Raw genomic sequence first — 25238 nt, forward strand, 5'->3', positions numbered from 1 at the left:
CTTGTGAGCACTGAACTTTGTCCGGTGGAGTTCCTTTTTGTGTTGCTGTAATTGTGTCATTTCTCGATGAGAAAGATTAGGCAACATTTAGTCACTTCTAGCCATGATGCTCAATTTATTTACGAATGTACCCTAGTTACTAGGGACCGTTTACGTTGGAGAACAAGATCTAATGTATGCCTGTGTATTTGGGGAAGTCAAATCTGAAATAATGATGAAATTGCGTGTATCCAAAGTTAAAACTCGTGATTTGTCGCCCTCTGGTGTGTAAAAGATGCAAAAGCTTACAGCACCTGGTATTCCCAGGCGGTCTCCCATCCAAGTACTGACCAGGCCCGAGCCTGCTTAGCTTCCGAGATCGGACGAGATCGGGCGTATTCAGGCTAGTATGGCCGTAAGCCAGGGAGGCTGTCCCTGACGCTCTACTTAAAGGGAAGGCAATATCCGTTTCTGCCGTTCATACTTACAGTTGAACTGTCTCTCTACTCTAAAGCCCGGGACACACCAGCGCGCCGCAGACAGTCCCTGCTAACACGCCACGTTGTGGCAACATTGTGGCAACGTTGTGCGTTAGCTGGGGTGCCACACCAGACCGGAACTATATATTACAAAACGAACACATTGTCTTGATAAAACAGCTGTAATTGAGTGCCTGACACGCCAGTCAAGCGCAATCTTGACAAGGTGTGCATTTCAGTAAGGATTTCAATTGACATGCAGTATGAAACTGAAAGGAGGTTGCATCACTATGATGCATAACATTGCATGTATTGTATTTTCAAGTGTGTGCATTCATCCTGTTGTCATTTTGTTTTGAAAGCAGAAGAATCATTCAACAGGTTGCTGAGACAAATGTAAACCAGTAAAACATATGAAGAGAAACAAACCTTGAATATAAGTTCAGTTGTTTAAACATTTGACAAACTATGGTGAGGGGGTAAGAAAACATACAAATCCAGCAGCTCCTGTATTTCAATACACCAGAACCCAACATGATTGGCGAGTCGGGTAGTCCATCATCACAGTTCGAGGGCAGGCATCATTTCAGTAATTTCATCCCGTTGCATTCACATCCGTGCCTTGAATGAGATTGAATGTGATCTTTGCTCTCAAGTATGTTCCCAAGTTTTACACTTTCTTGCTTTGCATGAATGGGAATGGAACCGTGTGTGTTGAATGAGGCTCCTTGTGAGCACTGAACTTTGTCCGGTGGAGTTCCTTTTTGTGTTGCTGTAATTGTGTCATTTCTCGATGAGAAAGATTAGGCAACATTTAGTCACTTCTAGCCATGATGCTCAATTTAGTTACGAATGTACCCTAGTTACTAGGGACCGTTTACGTTGGAGAACAAGATCTATTGTATGCCTGTGTATTTGGGGAAGTAAAATCTGAAATAATGATGAAATTGTGTGTATCCAAAGTTAAAACTCGTGATTTGTCGCCCTCTGGTGTGTAAAAGGTGCAAAAGCTTACAGCACCTGGTATTCCCAGGCGGTCTCCCATCCAAGTGCTGACCAGGCCCGAGCCTGCTTGGCTTCCGAGATCGGACGAGATCGGGCGTATTCAGGCTAGAATGGCCATAAGCCAGGGAGGCTGTTCCTGACGCTCTACTTAAAGGGAAGGCAATATCCGTTTCTGCCGTTCATACTTACAGTTGAACTGTCTCTCTACTCTAAAGCCCGGGACACACCAGCGCGCCGCAGACTGTCCCTGCTAACACGCCACGTTGTGGCAACGTTGTGCGTTAGCTGGGGTGCCACACCAGACCGGAACTATATTTTACAAAACGAACACATTGTCTTGATAAAACAGCTGTAATTGAGTGCCTGACACGCCAGTCAAGCGCAATCTTGAGAAGGTGTGCATTTCAGTAAGGATTTCAATTGACATGCAGTATGAAACTGAAAGGAGGTTGCATCACTATGATGCATAACATTGCATGTAGTGTATTTTCAAGTGTGTGCATTCATCCTGTTGTCATTTTGTTTTGAAAGCAGATGAATCATTCAACAGGTTGCTGAGACAAATGTAAACCAGTAAAACATATGAAGAGAAACAAACCTTGAATATAAGTTCAGTTGTTTAAACATTTGACAAACTATGGTGAGGCGGTAAGAAAACACACAAATCCAGCAGCTCCTGTATTTCAATACACCAGAACCCAATATTATTGGCGAGTCGGGTAGTCCATCATCACAGTTCGAGGGCAGGCATCATTTCAGTAATTTCATCCCGTTGCATTCACATCCGTGCCTTGAATGAGATTGAATGTGATCTTTGCTCTCAAGTACGTTCCCAAGTTTTACACTTTCGTGCTTTGCATGAATGGGAATGGAACCGTGTGTGTTGAATGAGGCTCCTTGTGAGCACTGAACTTTGTCCGGTGGAGTTCCTTTTTGTGTTGCTGTAATTGTGTCATTTCTTGATGAGAAAGATTAGGCAACATTTAGTCACTTCTAGCCATGATGCTCAATTTATTTACGAATGTACCCTAGTTACTAGGGACCGTTTACGTTGGAGAACAAGATCTATTGTATGCCTGTGTATTTGGGGAAGTAAAATCTGAAATAATGATGAAATTGTGTGTATCCAAAGTTAAAACTCGTGATTTGTCGCCCTCTGGTGTGTAAAAGGTGCAAAAGCTTACAGCACCTGGTATTCCCAGGCGGTCTCCCATCCAAGTACTAACCAGGCCCGAGCCTGCTTGGCTTCCGAGATCGGACGAGATCGGGCGTATTCAGGCTAGTATGGCCGTAATCCAGGGAGGCTGTCCCTGACGCTCTATTTAAAGGGAAGGCAATATCCGTTTCTGCCATTCATACTTACAGTTGAACTGTCTCTCTACTCTAAAGCCCGGGACACACCAGCGCGCCACAGACAGTCCCTGCTAACACGCCACGTTGTGGCAACGTTGTGCGTTAGCTGGGGTGCCACACCAGACCGGAACTATATTTTACAAAACGAACACATTGTCTTGATAAAACAGCTGTAATTGAGTGCCTGACACGCCAGTCAAGCGCAATCTTGAGAAGGTGTGCATTTCAGTAAGGATTTCAATTGACATGCAGTATGAAACTGAAAGGAGGTTGCATCACTATGATGCATAACATTGCATGTATTGTATTTTCAAGTGTGTGCATTCATCCTGTTGTCATTTTGTTTTGAAAGCAGAAGAATCATTCAACAGGTTGCTGAGACAAATGTAAACCAGTAAAACATATGAAGAGAAACAAACCTTCAATATAAGTTCAGTTGTTTAAACATTTGACAAACTATGGTGAGGGGGTAAGAAATGACACAAATCCAGCAGCTCCTGTATTTCAATACACCAGAAGCCAATATTATTGGCGAGTCGGGTAGTCCATCATCACAGTTCAAGGGCAGGCATCATTTCAGTAATTTCATCCCGTTGCATTCACATCCGTGCCTTGAATGAGATTGAATGTGATCTTTGCTCTCAAGTATGTTCCCAAGTTTTACACTTTCGTGCTTTGCATGAATGGGAATGGAACCGTGTGTGTTGAATGAGGCTCCTTGTGAGCACTGAACTTTGTCCGGTGGAGTTCTTTTTGTGTTGCTGTAATTGTGTCATTTCTCGATGAGAAAGATTAGGCAACATTTAGTCACTTCTAGCCATGATGCTCAATTTATTTACGAATGTACCCTAGTTACTAGGGACCGTTTACGTTGGAGAACAAGATCTATTGTATGCCTGTGTATTTGGGGAAGTAAAATCTGAAATAATGATGAAATTGTGTGTATCCAAAGTTAAAACTCGTGATTTGTCGCCCTCTGGTGTGTAAAAGGTGAAGAAGCTTACAGCACCTGGTATTCCCAGGCGGTCTCCCATCCAAGTACTGACCAGACCCGAGCCTGCTTGGCTTCCGAGATCGGACGAGATCGGGCGTATTCAGGCTAATATGGCCGTAAGCCAGGGAGGCTGTCCCTGACGCTCTAGTTAAAGGGAAGGCAATATCCGTTTCTGCCGTTCATACTTACAGTTGAACTGTCTCTCTACTCTAAAGCCCGGGACACACCAGCGCGCCGCAGACAGTCCCTGCTAACACGCCACGTTGTGGCAACGTTGTGCGTTAGCTGGGGTGCCACACCAGACCGGAACTATATTTTACAAAACGAACACATTGTCTTGATAAAACAGCTGTAATTGAGTGCCTGACACGCCAGTCAAGCGCAATCTTGAGAAGGTGTGCATTTCAGTAAGGATTTCAATTGACATGCAGTATGAAACTGAAAGGAGGTTGCATCACTATGATGCATAACATTGCATGTATTGTATTTTCAAGTGTGTGCATTCATCCTGTTGTCATTTTGTTTTGAAAGCAGAAGAATCATTCAACAGGTTGCTGAGACAAATGTAAACCAGTAAAACATATGAAGAGAAACAAACCTTGAATATAAGTTCAGTTGTTTAAACATTTGACAAACTATGGTGAGGGGGTAAGAAAACACACAAATCCAGCAGCTCCTGTATTTCAATACACCAGAACCCAATATTATTGGCGAATCAGGTAGTCCATCATCACAGTTCGAGGGCAGGCATCATTTCAGTAATTTCATCCCGTTGCATTCACATCCGTGCCTTGAATGAGATTGAATGTGATCTTTGCTCTCAAGTATGTTCCCAAGTTTTACACTTTCGTGCTTTGCATGAATGGGAATGGAACCGTGTGTGTTGAATGAGGCTCCTTGTGAGCACTGAACTTTGTCCGGTGGAGTTCCTTTTTGTGTTGCTGTAATTGTGTCATTTCTCGATGAGAAAGATTAGGCAACATTTAGTCACTTCTAGCCATGATGCTCAATTTATTTATGAATGTACCCTAGTTACTAGGGACCGTTTACGTTGGAGAACAAGATCTATTGTATGCCTGTGTATTTGGGGAAGTCAAATCTGAAATAATGATGAAATTGCGTGTATCCAAAGTTAAAACTCGTGATTTGTCGCCCTCTGGTGTGTAAAAGATGCAAAAGCTTACAGCACCTGGTATTCCCAGGCGGTCTCCCATTCAAGTACTGACCAGGCCCGAGCCTGCTTAGCTTCCGAGATCGGACGAGATCGAGCGTATTCAGGCTAGTATGGCCGTAAGCCAGGAAGGCTGTCCCTGACGCTCTACTTAAAGGGAAGGCAATATCCGTTTCTGCCGTTCATACTTACAGTTGAACTGTCTCTCTACTCTAAAGCCCGGGACACACCAGCGCGCCGCAGACAGTCCCTGCTAACACGCCACGTTGTGGCAACATTGTGGCAACGTTGTGCGTTAGCTGGGGTGCCACACCAGACCGGAAGTATATATTACAAAACGAACACATTGTTTTGATAAAACAGCTGTAATTGAGTGCCTGACACGCCAGTCAAGCGCAATCTTGAGAAGGTGTGCATTTCAGTAAGGATTTCAATTGACATGCAGTATGAAACTGAAAGGAGGTTGCATCACTATGATGCATAACATTGCATGTATTGTATTTTCAAGTGTGTGCATTCATCCTGTTGTCATTTTGTTTTGAAAGCAGAAGAATCATTCAACAGGTTGCTGAGACAAATGTAAACCAGTAAAACATATGAAGAAAAATAAACCTTGAATATAAGTTCAGTTGTTTAAACATTTGACAAACTATGGTGAGGGGGTAAGAAAACACACAAATCCAGCAGCTCCTGTATTTCAATACACCAGAACCCAATATTATTGGCGAGTCGGGTAGTCCATCATCACAGTTCGAGGGCAGGCATCATTTCAGTAATTTCATCCCGTTGCATTCACATCCGTGCCTTGAATGAGATTGAATGTGATCTTTGCTCTCAAGTATGTTCCCAAGTTTTACACTTTCGTGCTTTGCATGAATGGGAATGGAACCGTGTGTGTTGAATGAGGCTCCTTGTGAGCACTGAACTTTGTCCGGTGGAGTTCCTTTTTGTGTTGCTGTAATTGTGTCATTTCTCGATGAGAAAGATTAGGCAACATTTAGACACTTCTAGCCATGATGCTCAATTTATTTATGAATGTACCCTAGTTACTAGGGACCTTTTACGTTGGAGAACAAGATCTATTGTATGCCTGTGTATTTGGGGAAGTAAAACCTGAAATAATGATGAAATTGTGTGTATCCAAAGTTAAAACTCGTGATTTGTCGCCCTCTGGTGTGTAAAATATGCAAAAGCTTACAGCACCTGGTATTCCCAGGCGGTCTCCCATCCAAGTACTGACCAGGCCCGAGCCAGCTTAGCTTCCGAGATCGGACGAGATCGGGCGTATTCAGGCTAGTATGGCCGTAAGCCAGGGAGGCTGTCCCTGACGCTCTACTTAAAGGGAAGGCAATATCCGTTTCTGCCGCTCATGCTTGCAGTTGAACTGTCTCTCTACTCTAAAGTCCGGGACACACCAGCGCGCCGCAGACAGTCCCTGCTAACACGAAACGTTGTGGCAACGTTGTGCGTTAGCTGGGGTGCCACACCAGACCGGAACTATATTTTACAAAACGAACACATTGTCTTGATAATATAGCTGTAATTGAGTGCCTGACACGCCAGTCAAGCGCAATCTTGAGAAGGTGTGCATTTCAGTAAGGATTTCAATTGACATGCAGTATGAAACTGAAAGGAGGTTGCATCACTATGATGCATAACATTGCATGTATTGTATTTTCAAGTGTGTGCATTCATCCTGTTGTCATTTTGTTTTGAAAGCAGAAGAATCATTCAACTAGTTGCTGAGACAAATGTAAACCAGTAAAACATATGAAGAGAAACAAACCTTGAATATAAGTTCAGTTGTTTAAACATTTGACAAACTATGGTGAGGGGGTAAGAAAACACACAAATCCAGCAGCTCCTGTATTTCAATACACCAGAACCCAATATTATTGGCGAGTCGGGTAGTCCATCATCACAGTTCGAGGGCAGGCATCATTTCAGTAATTTCACCCCGTTGCATTCACATCCGTGCCTTGAATGAGATTGAATGTGATCTTTGCTCTCAAGTATGTTCCCAAGTTTTACACTTTCGTGCTTTGCATGAATGGGAATGGAACCGTGTGTGTTGAATGAGGCTCCTTGTGAGCACTGATCTTTGTCCGGTGGAGTTCCTTTTTGTGTTGCTGTAATTGTGTCATTTCTCGATGAGAAAGATTAGGCAACATTTAGTCACTTCTAGCCATGATGCTCAATTTATTTACGAATGTACCCTAGTTACTAGGGACCGTTTACGTTGGAGAACAAGATCTATTGTATGCCTGTGTATTTGGGGAAGTCAAATCTGAAATAATGATGAAATTGCGTGTATCCAAAGTTAAAACTCGTGATTTGTCGCGCTCTGGTGTGTAAAAGATGCAAAAGCTTACAGCACCTGGTATTCCCAGGCGGTCTCCCATTCAAGTACTGACCAGGCCCGAGCCTGCTTAGCTTCCGAGATCGGACGAGATCGGGCGTATTCAGGCTAGTATGGCCGTAAGCCAGGGAGGCTGTCCCTGACGCTCTACTTAAAGGGATGGCAATATCCGTTTCTGCCGTTCATACTTACAGTTGAACTGTCTCTCTACTCTAAAGCCCGGGACACACCAGCGCGCCGCAGACAGTCCCTGCTAATATGCCACGTTGTGGCAACGTTGTGCGTTAGCTGGGGTGCCACACCAGACCGGAACTATATTTTACAAAACGAACACATTTGTCTTGATAAAACAGCTGTAATTGAGTGCCTGACACGCCAGTCAAGCGCAATCTTGAGAAGGTGTGCATTTCAGTAAGGATTTCAATTGACATGCAGTATGAAACTGAAAGGAGGTTGCATCACTATGATGCATAACATTGCATGTTTTGTATTTTCAAGTGTGTGCATTCATCCTGTTGTCATTTTGTTTTGAAAGCAGAAGAATCATTCAACAGGTTGCTGAGACAAATGTAAACCAGTAAAACATATGAAGAGAAACAAACCTTGAATATAAGTTCAGTTGTTTAAACATTTGACAAACTATGGTGAGGGGGTAAGAAAACACACAAATCCAGCAGCTCCTGTATTTCAATACACCAGAACCCAATATTATTGGCGAGTCGGGTAGTCCATCATCACAGTTCGAGGGCAGGCATCATTTCAGTAATTTCATCCCGTTGCATTCACATCCGTGCCTTGAATGAGATTGAATGTGATCTTTGCTCTCAAGTATGTTCCCAAGTTTTACACTTTCGTGCTTTGCATGAATGGGAATGGAACCGTGTGTGTTGAATGAGGCTCCTTGTGAGCACTGAACTTTGTCCGGTGGAGTTCCTTTTTGTGTTGCTGTAATTGTGTCATTTCTCGATGAGAAAGATTAGGCAACATTTAGTCACTTCTAGCCATGATGCTCAATTTATTTACGAATGTACCCTAGTTACTAGGGACCGTTTACGTTGGAGAACAAGATCTATTGTATGCCTGTGTATTTGGGGAAGTCAAATCTGAAATAATGATGAAATTGCGTGTATCCAAAGTTAAAACTCGTGATTTGTCGCCCTCTGGTGTGTAAAAGATGCAAAAGCTTACAGCACCTGGTATTCCCAGGCAGTCTCCCATCCAAGTACTGACCAGGCCCGAGCCTGCTTAGCTTCCGAGATCGGACGAGATCGGGCGTATTCAGGCTAGTATGGCCGTAAGCCAGGGAGGCTGTCCCTGACGCTCTACTTAAAGGGAAGGCAATATCCGTTTCTGCCGTTCATACTTACAGTTGAACTGTCTCTCTACTCTAAAGCCCGGGACACACCAGCGCGCCGCAGACAGTCCCTGCTAACACGAAACGTTGTGGCAACATTGTGGCAACGTTGTGCGTTAGCTGGGGTGCCACACCAGACCGGAACTATATATTACAAAACGAACACATTGTCTTGATAAAACAGCTGTAATTGAGTGCCTGACACGCCAGTCAAGCGCAATCTTGAGAAGGTGTGCATTTCAGTAAGGATTTCAATTGACATGCAGTATGAAACTGAAAGGAGGTTGCATCACTATGATGCATAACATTGCATGTATTGTATTTTCAAGTGTGTGCATTCATCCTGTTGTCATTTTGTTTTGAAAGCAGAAGAATCATTCAACAGGTTGCTGAGACAAATGTAAACCAGTAAAACATATGAAGAGAAACAAACCTTGAATATAAGTTCAGTTGTTTAAACATTTGACAAACTATGGTGAGGGGGTAAGAAAACACACAAATCCAGCAGCTCCTGTATTTCAATACACCAGAAGCCAATATTATTGGCGAGTCGGGTAGTCCATCATCACAGTTCGAGGGCAGGCATCATTTCAGTAATTTCATCCCGTTGCATTCACATCCGTGCCTTGAATGAGATTCAATGTGATCTTTGCTCTCAAGTATGTTCCCAAGTTTTACACTTTCGTGCTTTGCATGAATGGGAATGGAACCGTGTGTGTTGAATGAGGCTCCTTGTGAGCACTGAACTTTGTCCGGTGGAGTTCCTTTTTGTGTTGCTGTAATTGTGTCATTTCTCGATGAGAAAGATTAGGCAACATTTAGTCACTTCTAGCCATGATGCTCAATTTATTTACAAATGTACACTAGTTACTAGGGACCGTTTACGTTGGAGAACAAGATCTATTGTATGCCTGTGTATTTGGGGAAGTCAAATCTGAAATAATGATGAAATTGCGTGTATCCAAAGTTAAAACTTGTGATTTGTCGCCCTTTGGTGTGTAAAAGATGCAAAAGCTTACAGCACCTGGTATTCCCAGGCGGTCTCCCATCCAAATACTGACCAGGCCCGAGCCTGCTTAGCTTCCGAGATCGGACGAGATCGGGCGTATTCAGGCTAGTATGGCCGTAAGCCAGGGAGGCTGTCCCTGACGCTCTACTTAAAGGGAAGGCAATATCCGTTTCTGCCGTTCATACTTACAGTTGAACTGTCTCTCTACTCTAAAGCCCGGGACACACCAGCGCGCCGCAGACAGTCCCTGCTAACACGCCACGTTGTGGCAACATTGTGGCAACGTTGTGCGTTAGCTGGGGTGCCACACCAGACCGGAACTATATATTACAAAACGAACACATTGTCTTGATAAAACAGCTGTAATTGAGTGCCTGACACGCCAGTCAAGCGCAATCTTGAGAAGGTGTGCATTTCAGTAAAGATTTCAATTGACATGCAGTATGAAACTGAAAGGAGGTTGCATCACTATGATGCATAACATTGCATGTATTGTATTTTCAAGTGTTTGCATTCATCCTGTTGTCATTTTGTTTTGAAAGCAGAAGAATCATTCAACAGGTTGCTGAGACAAATGTAAACCAGTAAAACATATGAAGAGAAACAAACCTTGAATATAAGTTCAGTTGTTTAAACATTTGACAAACTATGGTGAGGGGGTAAGAAAACACACAAATCCAGCAGCTCCTGTATTTCAATACACCAGAACCCAATATTATTGGCGAGTCGGGTAGTCCATCATCACAGTTCGAGGGCAGGCATCATTTCAGTAATTTCATCCCGTTGCATTCACATCCGTGCCTTGAATGAGATTGAATGTGATCTTTGCTCTCAAGTATGTTCCCAAGTTTTACACTTTCGTGCTTTGCATGAATGGGAATGGAACCGTGTGTGTTGAATGAGGCTCCTTGTGAGCACTGAACTTTGTCCGGTGGAGTTCCTTTTTGTGTTGCTGTAATTGTGTCATTTCTCGATGAGAAAGATTAGGCAACATTTAGTCACTTCTAGCCATGATGCTCAATTTATTTACGAATGTACCCTAGTTACTAGGGACCGTTTACGTTGGAGAACAAGATCTATTGTATGCCTGTGTATTTGGGGAAGTCAAATCTGAAATAATGATGAAATTGCGTGTATCCAAAGTTAAAACTCGTGATTTGTCGCCCTCTGGTGTGTAAAAGATGCAAAAGCTTACAGCACCTGGTATTCCCAGGCGGTCTCCCATCCAAGTACTGACCAGGCCCGAGCCTGCTTAGCTTCCGAGATCGGACGAGATCGGGCGTATTCAGGCTAGTATGGCCGTAAGCCAGGGAGGCTCTCCCTGACGCTCTACTTAAAGGGAAGGCAATATCCGTTTCTGCCGTTCATACTTACAGTTGAACTGTCTCTCTACTCTAAAGCCCGGGACACACCAGCGCGCCGCAGACAGTCCCTGCTAACACGCCACGTTGTGGCAACGTTGTGCGTTAGCTGGGGTGCCACACCAGACCGGAAGTATATATTACAAAACGAACACATTGTTTTGATAAAACAGCTGTAATTGAGTGCCTGACACACCAGTCAAGCGCAATCTTGAGAAGGTGTGCATTTCAGTAAGGATTTCAATTGACATGCAGTATGAAACTGAAAGGAGGTTGCATCACTATGATGCATAACATTGCATGTATTGTATTTTCAAGTGTGTGCATTCATCCTGTTGTCATTTTGTTTTGAAAGCAGAAGAATCATTCAACAGGTTGCTGAGACAAATGTAAACCAGTAAAACATATGAAGAGAAACAAACCTTGAATATAAGTTCAGTTGTTTAAACATTTGACAAACTATGGTGAGGGGGTAAGAAAACACACAAATCCAGCAGCTCCTGTATTTCAATACACCAGAACCCAATATTATTGGCGAGTCGGGGAGTCCATCATCACAGTTCGAGGGCAGGCATCATTTCAGTAATTTCATCCCGTTGCATTCACATCCGTGCCTTGAATGAGATTGAATGTGATCTTTGCTCTCAAGTATGTTCCCAAGTTTTACACTTTCGTGCTTTGCATGAATGGGAATGGAACCGTGTGTGTTGAATGAGGCTCCTTGTGAGCACTGAACTTTGTCCGGTGGAGTTCCTTTTTGTGTTGCTGTAATTGTGTCATTTCTCGATGAGAAAGATTAGGCAACATTTAGTCACTTCTAGCCATGATGCTCAATTTATTTACGAATGTACCCTAGTTACTAGGGACAGTTTACGTTGGAGAACAAGATCTATTGTATGCCTGTGTATTTGGGGAAGTCAAATCTGAAATAATGATGAAATTGTGTGTATCCAAAGTTAAAACTCGTGATTTGTCGCCCTCTGGTGTGTAAAAGATGCAAAAGCTAACAGCACCTGGTATTCCCAGGCGGTCTCCCATCCAAGTACTGACCAGGCCCGAGCCTGCTTAGCTTCCGAGATCTGACGAGATCGGGCGTATTCAGGCTAGTATGGCCGTAAGCCAGGGAGGCTGTCCCTGACGCTCTACTTAAAGGGAAGGCAATATCCGTTTCTGCCGTTCATACTTACAGTTGAACTGTCTCTCTACTCTAAAGTCCGGGACACACCAGCGCGCCGCAGACAGTCCCTGCTAACACGCCACGTTGTGGCAACGTTGTGCGTTAGCTGGGGTGCCACACCAGACCGGAACTATATATTACAAAACGAACACATTGTCTTGATAAAACAGCTGTAATTGAGTGCCTGACACGCCAGTCAAGCGCAATCTTGAGAAGGTGTGCATTTCAGTAAGGATTTCAATTGACATGCAGTATGAAACTGAAAGGAGGTTGCATCACTATGATGCATAACATTGCATGTATTGTATTTTCAAGTGTGTGCATTCATCCTGTTGTCATTTTGTTTTGAAAGCAGAAGAATCATTCAACAGGTTGCTGAGACAAATGTAAACCAGTAAAACATATGAAGAGAAACAAACCTTGAATATAAGTTCAGTTGTTTAAACATTTGACAAACTATGGTGAGGGGGTTAGAAAACACACAAATCCAGCAGCTCCTGTATTTCAATACACCAGAACCCAATATTATTGGCGAGTCGGGTAGTCCATCTTCACAGTTCGAGGGCAGGCATCATTTCAGTAATTTCATCCCGTTGCATTCACATCCGTGCCTTGAATGAGATTGAATGTGATCTTTGCTCTCAAGTATGTTCCCAAGTTTTACACTTTCGTGCATTGCATGAATGGGAATGGAACCGTGTGTGTTGAATGAGGCTCCTTGTGAGCACTGAACTTTGTCCGGTGGAGTTCTTTTTTGTGTTGCTGTAATTGTGTCATTTCTCGATGAGAAAGATTAGGCAACATTTAGTCACTTCTAGCCATGATGCTCAATTTATTTACGAATGTACCCTAGTTACTATGGACCGTTTACGTTGGAGAACAAGATCTATTGTATGCCTATGTATTTGGGGAAGTCAAATCTGAAATAATGATGAAATTGCGTGTATCCAAAGTTAAAACTCGTGATTTGTCGCCCTCTGGTGTGTAAAAGATGCAAAAGCTTTCAGCACCAGGTATTCCCAGGCGGTCTCCCATCCAAGTACTGACCAGGAACGAGCCTGCTTGACTTCCGAGATCGGACGAGATCGGGCGTATTCAGGCTAGTATGGCCGTAAGCCAGGAAGGCTGTCCCTGACGCTCTACTTAAAGGGAAGGCAATATCCGTTTCTGCCGTTCATACTTACAGTTGAACTGTCTCTCTACTCTAAAGCCCGGGACACACCAGCGCGCCGCAGACAGTCCCTGCTAACACGCCACGTTGTGGCAACATTGTGGCAACGTTGTGCGTTAGCTGGGGTGCCACACCAGACCGGAACTATATATTACAAAACGAACACATTCTCTTGATAAAACAGCTGTAATTGAGTGCCTGACACGCCAGTCAAGCGCAATCTTGAGAAGGTGTGCATTTCAGTAAGGATTTCAATTGACATGCAGTATGAAACTGAAAGGAGGTTGCATCACTATGATGCATAACATTGCATGTATTGTATTTTCAAGTGTGTGCATTCATCCTGTTGTCATTTTGTTTTGAAAGCAGAAGAATCATTCAACAGGTTGCTGAGACAAATGTAAACCAGTAAAACATATGAAGAGAAACAAACCTTGAATATAAGTTCAGTTGTTTAAACATTTGACAAACTATGGTGAGGGGGTAAGAAAACACACAAATCCAGCAGCTCCTGTATTTCAATACACCAGAACCCAATATTATTGGCGAGTCGGGTAGTCCATCATCACAGTTCGAGGGCAGGCATCATTTCAGTAATTTCACCCCGTTGCATTCACATCCGTGCCTTGAATGAGATTGAATGTGATCTTTGCTATCAAGTATGTTCCCAAGTTTTACACTTTCGTGCTTTGCATGAATGGGAATGGAACCGTGTGTGTTGAATGAGGCTCCTTGTGAGCACTGATCTTTGTCCGGTGGAGTTCCTTTTTGTGTTGCTGTAATTGTGTCATTTCTCGATGAGAAAGATTAGGCAACATTTAGTCAATTCTAGCCATGATGCTCAATTTATTTACGAATGTACCCTAGTTACTAGGGACCGTTTACGTTGGAGAACAAGATCTATTGTATGCCTGTGTATTTGGGGAAGTCAAATCTGAAATAATGATGAAATTGCGTGTATCCAAAGTTAAAACTCGTGATTTGTCGCCCTCTGGTGTGTAAAAGATGCAAAAGCTTACAGCACCTGGTATTCCCAGGCAGTCTCCCATCCAAGTACTGACCAGGCCCGAGCCTGCTTAGCTTCCGAGATCGGACGAGATCGGGCGTATTCAGGCTAGTATGGCCGTAAGCCAGGGAGGCTGTCCCTGACACTCTACTCAAAGGGAAGGCAATATCCGTTTCTGCCGTTCATACTTACAGTTGAACTGTCTCTCTACTCTAAAGCCCGGGACACACCAGCGCGCCGCAGACAGTCCCTGCTAACATGCCACGTTGTGGCAACGTTGTGCGTTAGCTGGGGTGCCACACCAGACCGGAACTATATTTTACAAAACGAACACATTTGTCTTGATAAAACAGCTGTAATTGAATGCCTGACACGCCAGTCAAGCGCAATCTTGAGAAGGTGTGCATTTCAGTAAGGATTTCAATTGACATGCAGTATGAAACTGAAAGGAGGTTGCATCACTATGATGCATAACATTGCATGTATTGTATTTTCAAGTGTGTGCATTCATCCTGTTGTCATTTTGTTTTGAAAGCAGAAGAATCATTCAACAGGTTGCTGAGACAAATGTAAACCAGTAAAACATATGAAGAGAAACAAACCTTGAATATAAGTTCAGTTGTTTAAACATTTGACAAACTATGGTGAGGGGGTAAGAAAACACACAAATCCAGCAGCTCCTGTATTTCAATACACCAGATCCCAATATTATTGGCGAGTCGGGTAGTCCATCATCACAGTTCGAGGGCAGGCATCATTTCAGTAATTTCATCCCGTTGCATTCACATGCGTGCCTTGAATGAGATTGAATGTTATCTTTACTCTCAAGTACGTACCCAAGTTTTACACTTTCGTGGTTTGCATGAATGGGAATGGAACCGTGTGTGTTGAATGATGCTCCTTGTGAGCACTGAACTTTGTCCGGTGGAGTTCCTTTTTTGTTGCTGTAATTGTGTCATTTCTTGATGAGAAAGATTAGGCAACATTTAGTCACTTCTAGCCATGATGCTCAATTTATTGACGAATGTATCCTAGTTACTAGGGACCGTTTACGTTGGAGAACAAGATCTATTGTATGCCTGTGTATTTGGGGAAGTCAAATCTGAAATAATGATGAAATTGCGTGTATCCAAAGTTAAAACTCGTGATTTGTCGCCCTCTGGTGTGTAAAAGATGCAAAAGCTTACAGCACCTGGTATTCCAAGGCAGTCTCCCATCCAAGTACTGACCAGGCCCGAGCCTGCTTAACTTCCGAGATCGGACAAGATCGGGCGTATTCAGGCTAGTATGGCCGTAAGCCAGGGAGGCTGTCCCTGACGCTCTACTTAAAGGGAAGGCAATATCCGTTTCTGCCGTTCATACTTACAGTTGAACTGTCTCTCTACTCTAATGCCCGGGACACACCAGCGCGCCGCAGACAGTCCCTGCTAACACGAAACGTTGTGGCAACGTTGTGCGTTAGTTGGGGTGCCACACCAGACCGGAACTATATTTTACAAAACGAACACATTGTCTTGATAATACAGCTGTAATTGAGTGCCTGACACGCCAGTCAAGCGCAATCTTGAGAAGGTGTGCATTTCAGTAAGGATTTCAATTGACATGCAGTATGAAACTGAAAGGAGGTTGCATCACTATGATGCATAACATTGCATGTATTGTATTTTCAAGTGTGTGCATTCATCCTGTTGTCATTTTGTTTTGAAAGCAGAAGAATCATTCAACAGGTTGCTGAGACAAATGTAAACCAGTAAAACATATGAAGAGAAACAAACCTTGAATATAAGTTCAGTTGTTTAAACATTTGACAAACTATGGTGAGGGGGTAAGAAAACACACAAATCCAGCAGCTCCTGTATTTCAATACACCAGAACCCAATATTATTGGCGAGTCGGGTAGTCCATCATCACAGTTCGAGGGCAGGCATCATTTCAGTAATTTCATCCCGTTGCATTCACATCCGTGCCTTGAATGAGATTGAATGTGATCTTTGCTCTCAAGTATGTTCCCAAGTTTTACACTTTCGTACTTTGCATGAATGGGAATGGAACCGTGTGTGTTGAATGAGGCTCCTTGTGAGCACTGAACTTTGTCCGGTGGAGTTCCTTTTTGTGTTGCTGTAATTGTGTCATTTCTTGATGAGAAAGATTAGGCAACATTTAGTCAATTCTAGCCATGATGCTCAAATTATTTACGAATGTACCCTAGTTACTAGGGACCGTTTACGTTGGAGAACAAGATCTATTGTATGCCTGTGTATTTGGGGAAGTCAAATCTGAAATAATGATGAAATTGCGTGTATCCAAAGTTAAAACTCGTGATTTGTCGCCCTCTGGTGTGTAAAAGATGCAAAAGCTTACAGCACCTGGTATTCCCAGGCAGTCTCCCATCCAAGTACTGACCAGGCCCGAGCCTGCTTAACTTCCGAGATCGGACGAGATCGGGCGTATTCAGGCTAGTATGGCCGTAAGCCAGGGAGGCTGTCCCTGACGCTCTACTTAAAGGGAAGGCAATATCCGTTTCTGCCGTTCATACTTACAGTTGAACTGTCTCTCTACTCTAAAGCCCGGGACACACCAGCGCGCCGCAGACAGTCCCTGCTAACACGAAACGTTGTGGCAACGTTGTGCGTTAGCTGGGGTGCCACACCAGACCGGAACTATATTTTACAAAACGAACACATTGTCTTGATAATACAGCTGTAATTGAGTGCCTGACACGCCAGTCAAGCGCAATCTTGAGAAGGTGTGCATTTCAGTAAGGATTTCAATTGACATGCAGTATGAAACTGAAAGGAGGTTGCATCACTATGATGCATAACATTGCATGTATTGTATTTTCAAGTGTGTGCATTCATCCTGTTGTCATTTTGTTTTGAAAGCAGAAGAATCATTCAACAGGTTGCTGAGACAAATGTAAACCAGTAAAACATATGAAGAGAAACAAACCTTGAATATAAGTTCAGTTGTTTAAACATTTGACAAACTATGGTGAGGGGGTAAGAAAACACACAAATCCAGCAGCTCCTGTATTTCAATACACCAGAACCCAATATTATTGGCGAGTCGGGTAGTCCATCATCACAGTTCGAGGGCAGGCATCATTTCAGTAATTTCATCCCGTTGCATTCACATCCGTGCCTTGAATGAGATTGAATGTGATCTTTGCTCTCAAGTATGTTCCCAAGTTTTACACTTTCGTGCTTTGCATGAATGGGAATGGAACCGTGTGTGTTGAATGAGGCTCCTTGTGAGCACTGAACTTTGTCCGGTGGAGTTCCTTTTTGTGTTGCTGTAATTGTGTCATTTCTTGATGAGAAAGATTAGGCAACATTTAGTCACTTCTAGCCATGATGCTCAATTTATTTACGAATGTACCCTAGTTACTAGGGACCGTTTACGTTGGAGAACAAAATGTATTGTATGCCTGTGTATTTGGGGAAGTCAAATCTGAAATAATGATGAAATTGTGTGTATCCAAAGTTAAAAATCGTGATTTGTCACCCTCTGGTGTGTCAAAGGTGCAAAAGCTTAAAGCACCTGGTATTCCCAGGCGGTCTCCTATTCAAGTACTGACCAGGCCCGAGCCTGCTTGGCTTCCGAGATCGGACGAGATCGGGCGTATTCAGGCTAGTATGGCCGTAAGCAAGTGAGACTTTCCCTGACGCTCTACTTAAAGGGAAGGCAATATCCGTTTCTGCCGTTCATACTTACAGTTGAACTGTCTCTCTACTCTAAAGCCCGGGACATACCAGCGTGTCGCAGAAAGTCCCTGCTAACACGCCACGTTGTGGCAACGTTGTGGCAAAGTTGTGCATTAGCTGGGGTGCCACACCAGACCGGAACTATATTTTACAAAACGATCACATTGTCTTGATAAAACAGCTGTAATTGAGTGCCTGACACGCCAGTCAAGCGCAATCTTGAGAAGGTGTGCATTTCAGTAAGGATATCAATTGACATGCAGTATGAAACTGAAAGGAGGTTGCATCACTATGATGCATAACATTGCATGTATTGTATTTTCAAGTGTGTGCATTCATCCTGTTGTCATTTTGTTTTGAAAGCAGAAGAATCATTCAACAGGTTGCTGAGACAAATGTAAACCAGTAAAACATATGAAGAGAAACAAACCTTGAATATAAGTTCAGTTGTTTAAACATTTGACAAACTATGGTGAGGGGGTAAGAAAACACACAAATCCAGCAGCTCCTGTATTTCAATACACCAGAACCCAATATTATTGGCGAGTCGGGTAGTCCATCATCACAGTTCGAGGGCAGGCATCATTTCAGTAATTTCATCCCGATGCATTCACATCCGTGCCTTGAATGAGATTGAATGTGATCTTTGCTCTCAAGTATGTTCCCAAGTTTTACACTTTCGTGCTTTGCATGAATTGGAATGGAACCATGTGTGTTGAATGAGGCTCCTTGTGAGCACTGAACTTTGTCCGGTGGAGTTCTTTTTGTGTTGCTGTAATTGTGTCATTTCTCGATGAGAAAGATTAGGCAACATTTAGTCACTTCTAGCCATGATGCTCAATTTATTGACGAATGTACCCTAGTTACTAGGGACCGTTTACGTTGGAGAACAAGATCTATTGTATGCCTGTGTATTTGGGGAAGTAAAACCTGAAATAATGATGAAATTGTGTGTATCCAAAGTTAAAACTCGTGATTTGTCGCCCTCTGGTGTGTAAAAGGTGCAAAAGCTTACAGCACCTGGTATTCCCAGGCGGTCTCCCATCCAAGTACTCACCAGGCCCAAGCCTGCTTGGCTTCCGAGATCGGACGAGATCGGGCGTATTCAGGCTAGTATGGCCGTGAGCCAGGGAGGCTGTCCCTGACGCTCTACTTAAAGGGAAGGCAATATCCGTTTCTGCCGATCATACTTACAGTTGAACTGTCTCTCTACTCTAAAGCCCGGGACACACCAGTGCGCCGCAGACAGTCCCTGCTAACACGCCACGTTGTGGCAACATTGTGGCAACGTTGTGCGTTAGCTGGGGTGCCACACCAGACCGGAACTATATTTTACAAAACGAACACATTGTCTTGATAATACAGCTGTAATTGAGTGCCTGACACGCCAGTCAAGCGCAATCTTGAGAAGGTGTGCATTTCAGTAAGGATTTCAATTGACATGCAGTATGAAACTGAAAGGAGGTTGCATCACTATGATGCATAACATTGCATGTATTGTATTTTCAAGTGTGTGCATTCATCCTGTTGTCATTTTGTTTTGAAAGCAGAAGAATCATTCAACAGGTTGCTGAGACAAATGTAAACCAGTAAAACATATGAAGAGAAACAAACCTTGAATATAAGTTCAGTTGTTTAAACATTTGACAAACTATGGTGAGGGGGTAAGAAAACACACAAATCCAGCAGCTCCTGTATTTCAATACACCAGAACCCAATATTATTGGCGAGTCGGGTAGTCCATCATCACAGTTCGAGGGCAGGCATCATTTCAGTAATTTCATCCCGTTGCATTCACATCCGTGCCTTGAATGAGATTGAATGTGATCTTTGCTCTCAAGTATGTTCCCAAGTTTTACACTTTCGTGCTTTGCATGAATGGGAATGGAACCGTGTGTGTTGAATGAGGCTCCTTGTGAGCACTGAACTTTGTCCGGTGGAGTTCCTTTTTGTGTTGCTGTAATTGTGTCATTTCTCGATGAGAAAGATTAGGCAACATTTAGTCACTTCTAGCCATGATGCTCAATTTATTTACGAATGTACCCTAGTTACTAGGGACCGTTTACGTTGGAGAACAAGATCTATTGTATGCCTGTGTATTTGGGGAAGTAAAATCTGAAATAATGATGAAATTGTGTGTATCCAAAGTTAAAACTCGTGATTTGTCGCCCTCTGGTGTGTAAAAGGTGCAAAAGCTTACAGCACCTGGTATTCCCAGGCGGTCTCCCATCCAAGTACTGACCAGGCCCGAGACTGCTTGGCTTCCGAGATCGGACGAGATCGGGCGTATTCAGGCTAGTATGGCCGTAAGCCAGGTAGGCTGTCCCTGACGCTCTACTTAAAGGGATGGCAATATCCGTTTCTGCCGTTCATACTTACAGTTGAACTGTCTCTCTACTCTAAAGCCCGGGACACACCAGTGCGCCGCAGACAGTCCCTGCTAACACGCCACGTTGTGGCAACGTTGTGGCAACGTTGTGCGTTAGCTGGGGTGCCACACCAGACCGGAACTATATTTTACAAAACGAACACATTGTCTTGATAAAACAGCTGTAATTGAGTGCCTGACACGCCAGTCAAGCGCAATCTTGAGAAGGTGTGCATTTCAGTAAGGATTTCAATTGACATGCAGTATGAAACTGAAAGGAGGTTGCATCACTATGATGCATAACATTGCATGTATTGTATTTTCAAGTGTGTGCATTCATCCTGTTGTCATTTTGTTTTGAAAGCAGAAGAATCATTCAACAGGTTGCTGAGACAAATGTAAACCAGTAAAACATATGAAGAGAAACAAACCTTGAATATAAGTTCAGTTGTTTAAACATTTGACAAACTATGGTGAGGGGGTAAGAAAACACACAAATCCAGCAGCTCCTGTATTTCAATACACCAGAACCCAATATTATTGGCGAGTCGGGTAGTCCATCATCACAGTTCGAGGGCAGGCATCATTTCAGTAATTTCATCCCGTTGCATTCACATCCGTGCCTTGAATGAGATTGAATGTGATCTTTGCTCTCAAGTATGTTCCCAAGTTTTACACTTTCGTGCTTTGCATGAATGGGAATGGAACCGTGTGTGTTGAATGAGGCTCCTTGTGAGCACTGAACTTTGTCCGGTGGAGTTCTTTTTGTGTTGCTGTAATTGTGTCATTTCTCGATGAGAAAGATTAGGCAACATTTAGTCACTTCTAGCCATGATGCTCAATTTATTTACGAATGTACCCTAGTTACTAGGGACCGTTTACGTTGGAGAACAAGATCTATTGTATGCCTGTGTATTTGGGGAAGTAAAACCTGAAATAATGATGAAATTGTCTGTATCCCAAGTTAAAACTCGTGATTTGTCGCCCTCTGGTGTGTAAAAGGTGCAAAAGCTTACAGCACCTGGTATTCCCAGGCGGTCTCCCATCCAAGTACTGACCAGGCCCAAGCCTGCTTGGCTTCCGAGATCGGACGAGATCGGGCGTATTCAGGCTAGTATGGCCGTAAGCCAGGGAGGCTGTCCCTGACGCTTTACTTAAAGGGAAGGCAATATCCGTTTCTGCCGATCATACTTACAGTTGAACTGTCTCTCTACTCTAAAGCCCGGGACACACCAGTGCGCCGCAGACAGTCCCTGCTAACACGCCACGTTGTGGCAACGTTGTGGCAACGTTGTGCGTTAGCTGGGGTGCCACACCAGACCGGAACTATATTTTACAAAACGAACACATTGTCTTGATAATACAGCTGTAATTGTGTGCCTGACACGCCAGTCAAGCGCAATCTTGAGAAGGTGTGCATTTCAGTAAGGATTTCAATTGACATGCAGTATGAAACTGAAAGGAGGTTGCATCACTATGATGCATAACATTGCATGTATTGTATTTTCAAGTGTGTGCATTCATCCTGTTGTCATTTTGTTTTGAAAGCAGAAGAATCATTCAACAGGTTGCTGAGACAAATGTAAACCAGTAAAACATATGAAGAGAAACAAACCTTGAATATAAGTTCAGTTGTTTAAACATTTGACAAACTATGGTGAGGGGGTAAGAAAACACACAAATCCAGCAGCTCCTGTATTTCAATACACCAGAACCCAATATTATTGGCGAGTCGGGTAGTCCATCATCACAGTTCGAGGGCAGGCATCATTTCAGTAATTTCATCCCGTTGCATTCACATCCGTGCCTTGAATGAGATTGAATGTGATCTTTGCTCTCAAGTATGTTCCCAAGTTTTACACTTTCGTGCTTTGCATGAATGGGAATGGAACCGTGTGTGTTGAATGAGGCTCCTTGTGAGCACTGAACTTTGTCCGGTGGAGTTCCTTTTTGTGTTGCTGTAATTGTGTCATTTCTCGATGAGAAAGATTAGGCAACATTTAGTCACTTCTAGCCATGATGCTCAATTTATTCACGAATGTACCCTAGTTACTAGGGACCGTTTACGTTGGAGAACAAGATCTATTGTATGCCTGTGTATTTGGGGAAGTCAAATCTGAAATAATGATGAAATTGCGTGTATCCAAAGTTAAAACTCGTGATTTGTCGCCCTCTGGCGTGTAAAAGATGCAAAAGCTTACAGCACCTGGTATTCCCAGGCGGTCTCCCATCCAAGTACTGACCAGGCCCGAGCCTGCTTAGCTTCCGAGATCGGACGAGATCGGGCGTATTCAGGCTAGTATGGCCGTAAGCCAGGGAGGCTGTCCCTGACGCTCTACTTAAAGGGAAGGCAATATCCGTTTCTGCCGTTCATACTTACAGTTGAACTGTCTCTCTACTCTAAAGCCCGGGACACACCAGTGCGCCGCAGACAGTCCCTGCTAACATGCCACGTTGTGGCAACATTGTGGCAACGTTGTGCGTTAGCTGGGGTGCCACACCAGACCGGAACTATATATTACAAAACGAACACATTGTCTTGATAAAACAGCTGTAATTTAGTGCCTGACACGCCAGTCAAGCGCAATCTTGAGAAGGTGTGCATTTCAGTAAGGATTTCAATTGACATGCAGTATGAAACTGAAAGGAGGTTGCATCACTATGATGCATAACATTGCATGTATTGTATTTTCAAGTGTGTGCATTCATCCTGTTGTCATTTTGTTTTGAAAGCAGAAGAATCATTCAACAGGTTGCTGAGACAAATGTAAACCAGTAAAACATATGAAGAGAAACAAACCTTGAATATAAGTTCAGTTGTTTAAACATTTGAGAAAGTATGGTGAGGGGGTAAGAAAACATACAAATCCAGCAGCTCCTGTATTTCAATACACCAGAACCCAATATTATTGGCGAGTCGGGTAGTCCATCATCACAGTTCGAGGGCAGGCATCATTTCAGTAATTTCATCCCGTTGCATTCACATCCGTGCCTTGAATGAGATTGAATGTGATCTTTGCTCTCAAGTATGTTCCAAAGTTTTACACTTTCGTGCTTTGCATGAATGGGAATGGAACCGTTTGTGTTGAATGAGGCTCCTTGTGAGCACTGAACTTTGTCCGGTGGAGTTCCTTTTTGTGTTGCTGTAATTGTGTCATTTCTCGATGAGATAGATTAGGCAACATTTAGTCACTTCTAGCCATGATGCTCAATTTATTTACGAATGTACCCTAGTTACTAGGGACCGTTTACGTTGGAGAACAAGATCTATTGTATGCCTGTGTATTTGGGGAAGTCAAATCTGAAATAATGATGAAATTGCGTGTATCCAAAGTTAAAACTCGTGATTTGTCGCCCTCTGGTGTGTAAAAGATGCAAAAGCTTACAGCACCTGGTATTCCCAGGCGGTCTCCCATCCAAGTACTGACCAGGCCCGAGCCTGCTTAGCTTCCGAGATCGGACGAGATCGGGCGTATTCAGGATAGTATGGCCGTAAGCCAGGGAGGCTATCCCTGACGCTCTACTTAAAGGGAAGGCAATATCCGTTTCTGCCGCTCATACTTGCAGTTGAACTGTCTCTCTACTCTAAAGTCCGGGACACACCAGCGCGCCGCAGACAGTCCCTGCTAACACGAAACGTTGTGGCAACGTTGTGCGTTAGCTGGGGTGCCACACCAGACCGGAACTATATATTACAAAACGAACACATTGTCTTGATAAAACAGCTGTAATTGAGTGCCTGATACGCCAGTCAAGCGCAATCTTGAGAAGGTGTGCATTTCAGTAAGGATTTCAATTGACATGCAGTATGAAACTGAAAGGAGGTTGCATCACTATGATGCATAACATTGCATGTATTGTATTTTCAAGTGTGTGCATTCATCCTGTTGTCATTTTGTTTTGAAAGCAGAAGAATCATTCAACAGGTTGCTGAGACAAATGTAAACCAGTAAAACATATGAAGAGAAACAAACCTTGAATATAAGTTCAGTTGTTTAAACATTTGACAAACTATGGTGAGGGGGTAAGAAAACACACACATCCAGCAGCTCCTGTATTTCAATACACCAGAAGCCAATATTATTGGCGAGTCGGGTAGTCCATCATCACAGTTCGAGGGCAGGCATCATTTCAGTTATTTCATCCCGTTGCATTCACATCCGTGCCTTGAATGAGATTGAATGTGATCTTTGCTCTCAAGTATGTTCCCAAGTTTTACACTTTCGTGCTTTGCATGAATGGGAATGGAACCGTGTGTGTTGAATGAGGCTCCTTGTGAGCACTGAACTTTGTCCGGTGGAGTTCTTTTTGTGTTGCTGTAATTGTGTCATTTCTCGATGAGATAGATTAGGCAACATTTAGTCACTTCTAGCCATGATGCTGAATTTATTTACGAATGTACCCTAGTTTCTAGGGACCGTTTACGTTGGAGAACAAGATCTATTGTATGCCTGTGTATTTGGGGAAGTCAAATCTGAAATAATGATGAAATTGCGTGTATCCAAAGTTAAAACTCGTGATTTGTCGCCCTCTGGTGTGTAAAAGATGAAAAAGCTTACAGCACCTGGTATTCCCAGGCGGTCTCCCATCCAAGTACTAACCAGGCCCGAGCCTGCTTAGCTTCCGAGATCGGACGAGATCGGGCGTATTCAGGCTAGTATGGCCGTAAGCCAGGGAGGCTGTCCTTGACCCTCTACTTAAAGGGAAGGCAATATCCGTTTCTGCCGCTCATACTTGCAGTTGAACTG

At 43.4% G+C, this 25238-nt stretch overlaps 22 non-coding genes across 22 annotated transcripts; all 22 read right to left on the reverse strand.

The window, feature by feature from the left end:
* Positions 1 to 281: 281 nt before the first annotated feature.
* LOC136742116 (5S ribosomal RNA) lies at positions 282 to 400 on the reverse strand. The gene has a single exon (XR_010814744.1). It is a non-coding gene; the product is annotated as a 5S ribosomal RNA (ribosomal RNA).
* A 1066-nt stretch (positions 401 to 1466) lies between these two features.
* On the reverse strand, positions 1467 to 1585 carry LOC136742249 (5S ribosomal RNA). The gene has a single exon (XR_010814870.1). It is a non-coding gene; the product is annotated as a 5S ribosomal RNA (ribosomal RNA).
* A 1055-nt stretch (positions 1586 to 2640) lies between these two features.
* Positions 2641 to 2759, reverse strand: LOC136742095 (5S ribosomal RNA). The gene has a single exon (XR_010814724.1). It is a non-coding gene; the product is annotated as a 5S ribosomal RNA (ribosomal RNA).
* Positions 2760 to 3813: 1054 nt separating this feature from the next.
* LOC136742221 (5S ribosomal RNA) lies at positions 3814 to 3932 on the reverse strand. Its single transcript, XR_010814845.1, has one exon. It is a non-coding gene; the product is annotated as a 5S ribosomal RNA (ribosomal RNA).
* Positions 3933 to 4987: 1055 nt separating this feature from the next.
* On the reverse strand, positions 4988 to 5106 carry LOC136742119 (5S ribosomal RNA). Its single transcript, XR_010814747.1, has one exon. It is a non-coding gene; the product is annotated as a 5S ribosomal RNA (ribosomal RNA).
* A 1066-nt stretch (positions 5107 to 6172) lies between these two features.
* LOC136742069 (5S ribosomal RNA) lies at positions 6173 to 6291 on the reverse strand. Its single transcript, XR_010814700.1, has one exon. It is a non-coding gene; the product is annotated as a 5S ribosomal RNA (ribosomal RNA).
* A 1055-nt stretch (positions 6292 to 7346) lies between these two features.
* Positions 7347 to 7465, reverse strand: LOC136742005 (5S ribosomal RNA). The gene has a single exon (XR_010814639.1). It is a non-coding gene; the product is annotated as a 5S ribosomal RNA (ribosomal RNA).
* Positions 7466 to 8521: 1056 nt separating this feature from the next.
* Positions 8522 to 8640, reverse strand: LOC136742073 (5S ribosomal RNA). Its single transcript, XR_010814703.1, has one exon. It is a non-coding gene; the product is annotated as a 5S ribosomal RNA (ribosomal RNA).
* A 1066-nt stretch (positions 8641 to 9706) lies between these two features.
* LOC136742086 (5S ribosomal RNA) lies at positions 9707 to 9825 on the reverse strand. Its single transcript, XR_010814716.1, has one exon. It is a non-coding gene; the product is annotated as a 5S ribosomal RNA (ribosomal RNA).
* A 1066-nt stretch (positions 9826 to 10891) lies between these two features.
* On the reverse strand, positions 10892 to 11010 carry LOC136742129 (5S ribosomal RNA). The gene has a single exon (XR_010814756.1). It is a non-coding gene; the product is annotated as a 5S ribosomal RNA (ribosomal RNA).
* Positions 11011 to 12065: 1055 nt separating this feature from the next.
* Positions 12066 to 12184, reverse strand: LOC136742092 (5S ribosomal RNA). The gene has a single exon (XR_010814722.1). It is a non-coding gene; the product is annotated as a 5S ribosomal RNA (ribosomal RNA).
* A 1055-nt stretch (positions 12185 to 13239) lies between these two features.
* LOC136742267 (5S ribosomal RNA) lies at positions 13240 to 13358 on the reverse strand. The gene has a single exon (XR_010814886.1). It is a non-coding gene; the product is annotated as a 5S ribosomal RNA (ribosomal RNA).
* A 1066-nt stretch (positions 13359 to 14424) lies between these two features.
* LOC136742074 (5S ribosomal RNA) lies at positions 14425 to 14543 on the reverse strand. The gene has a single exon (XR_010814704.1). It is a non-coding gene; the product is annotated as a 5S ribosomal RNA (ribosomal RNA).
* Positions 14544 to 15598: 1055 nt separating this feature from the next.
* LOC136742223 (5S ribosomal RNA) lies at positions 15599 to 15717 on the reverse strand. The gene has a single exon (XR_010814847.1). It is a non-coding gene; the product is annotated as a 5S ribosomal RNA (ribosomal RNA).
* A 1055-nt stretch (positions 15718 to 16772) lies between these two features.
* Positions 16773 to 16891, reverse strand: LOC136742001 (5S ribosomal RNA). Its single transcript, XR_010814635.1, has one exon. It is a non-coding gene; the product is annotated as a 5S ribosomal RNA (ribosomal RNA).
* Positions 16892 to 17946: 1055 nt separating this feature from the next.
* Positions 17947 to 18065, reverse strand: LOC136742259 (5S ribosomal RNA). Its single transcript, XR_010814879.1, has one exon. It is a non-coding gene; the product is annotated as a 5S ribosomal RNA (ribosomal RNA).
* A 1065-nt stretch (positions 18066 to 19130) lies between these two features.
* LOC136742174 (5S ribosomal RNA) lies at positions 19131 to 19249 on the reverse strand. The gene has a single exon (XR_010814799.1). It is a non-coding gene; the product is annotated as a 5S ribosomal RNA (ribosomal RNA).
* A 1066-nt stretch (positions 19250 to 20315) lies between these two features.
* Positions 20316 to 20434, reverse strand: LOC136742202 (5S ribosomal RNA). The gene has a single exon (XR_010814827.1). It is a non-coding gene; the product is annotated as a 5S ribosomal RNA (ribosomal RNA).
* Positions 20435 to 21499: 1065 nt separating this feature from the next.
* On the reverse strand, positions 21500 to 21618 carry LOC136741991 (5S ribosomal RNA). Its single transcript, XR_010814625.1, has one exon. It is a non-coding gene; the product is annotated as a 5S ribosomal RNA (ribosomal RNA).
* A 1066-nt stretch (positions 21619 to 22684) lies between these two features.
* Positions 22685 to 22803, reverse strand: LOC136742140 (5S ribosomal RNA). The gene has a single exon (XR_010814767.1). It is a non-coding gene; the product is annotated as a 5S ribosomal RNA (ribosomal RNA).
* Positions 22804 to 23869: 1066 nt separating this feature from the next.
* Positions 23870 to 23988, reverse strand: LOC136742155 (5S ribosomal RNA). The gene has a single exon (XR_010814781.1). It is a non-coding gene; the product is annotated as a 5S ribosomal RNA (ribosomal RNA).
* Positions 23989 to 25042: 1054 nt separating this feature from the next.
* On the reverse strand, positions 25043 to 25161 carry LOC136742238 (5S ribosomal RNA). The gene has a single exon (XR_010814860.1). It is a non-coding gene; the product is annotated as a 5S ribosomal RNA (ribosomal RNA).
* Positions 25162 to 25238: the final 77 nt, after the last annotated feature.

Source organism: Amia ocellicauda, unplaced genomic scaffold, assembly GCF_036373705.1.
Source record: "Amia ocellicauda isolate fAmiCal2 unplaced genomic scaffold, fAmiCal2.hap1 HAP1_SCAFFOLD_73, whole genome shotgun sequence".
NCBI classification, from domain to species: domain Eukaryota; kingdom Metazoa; phylum Chordata; class Actinopteri; order Amiiformes; family Amiidae; genus Amia; species Amia ocellicauda.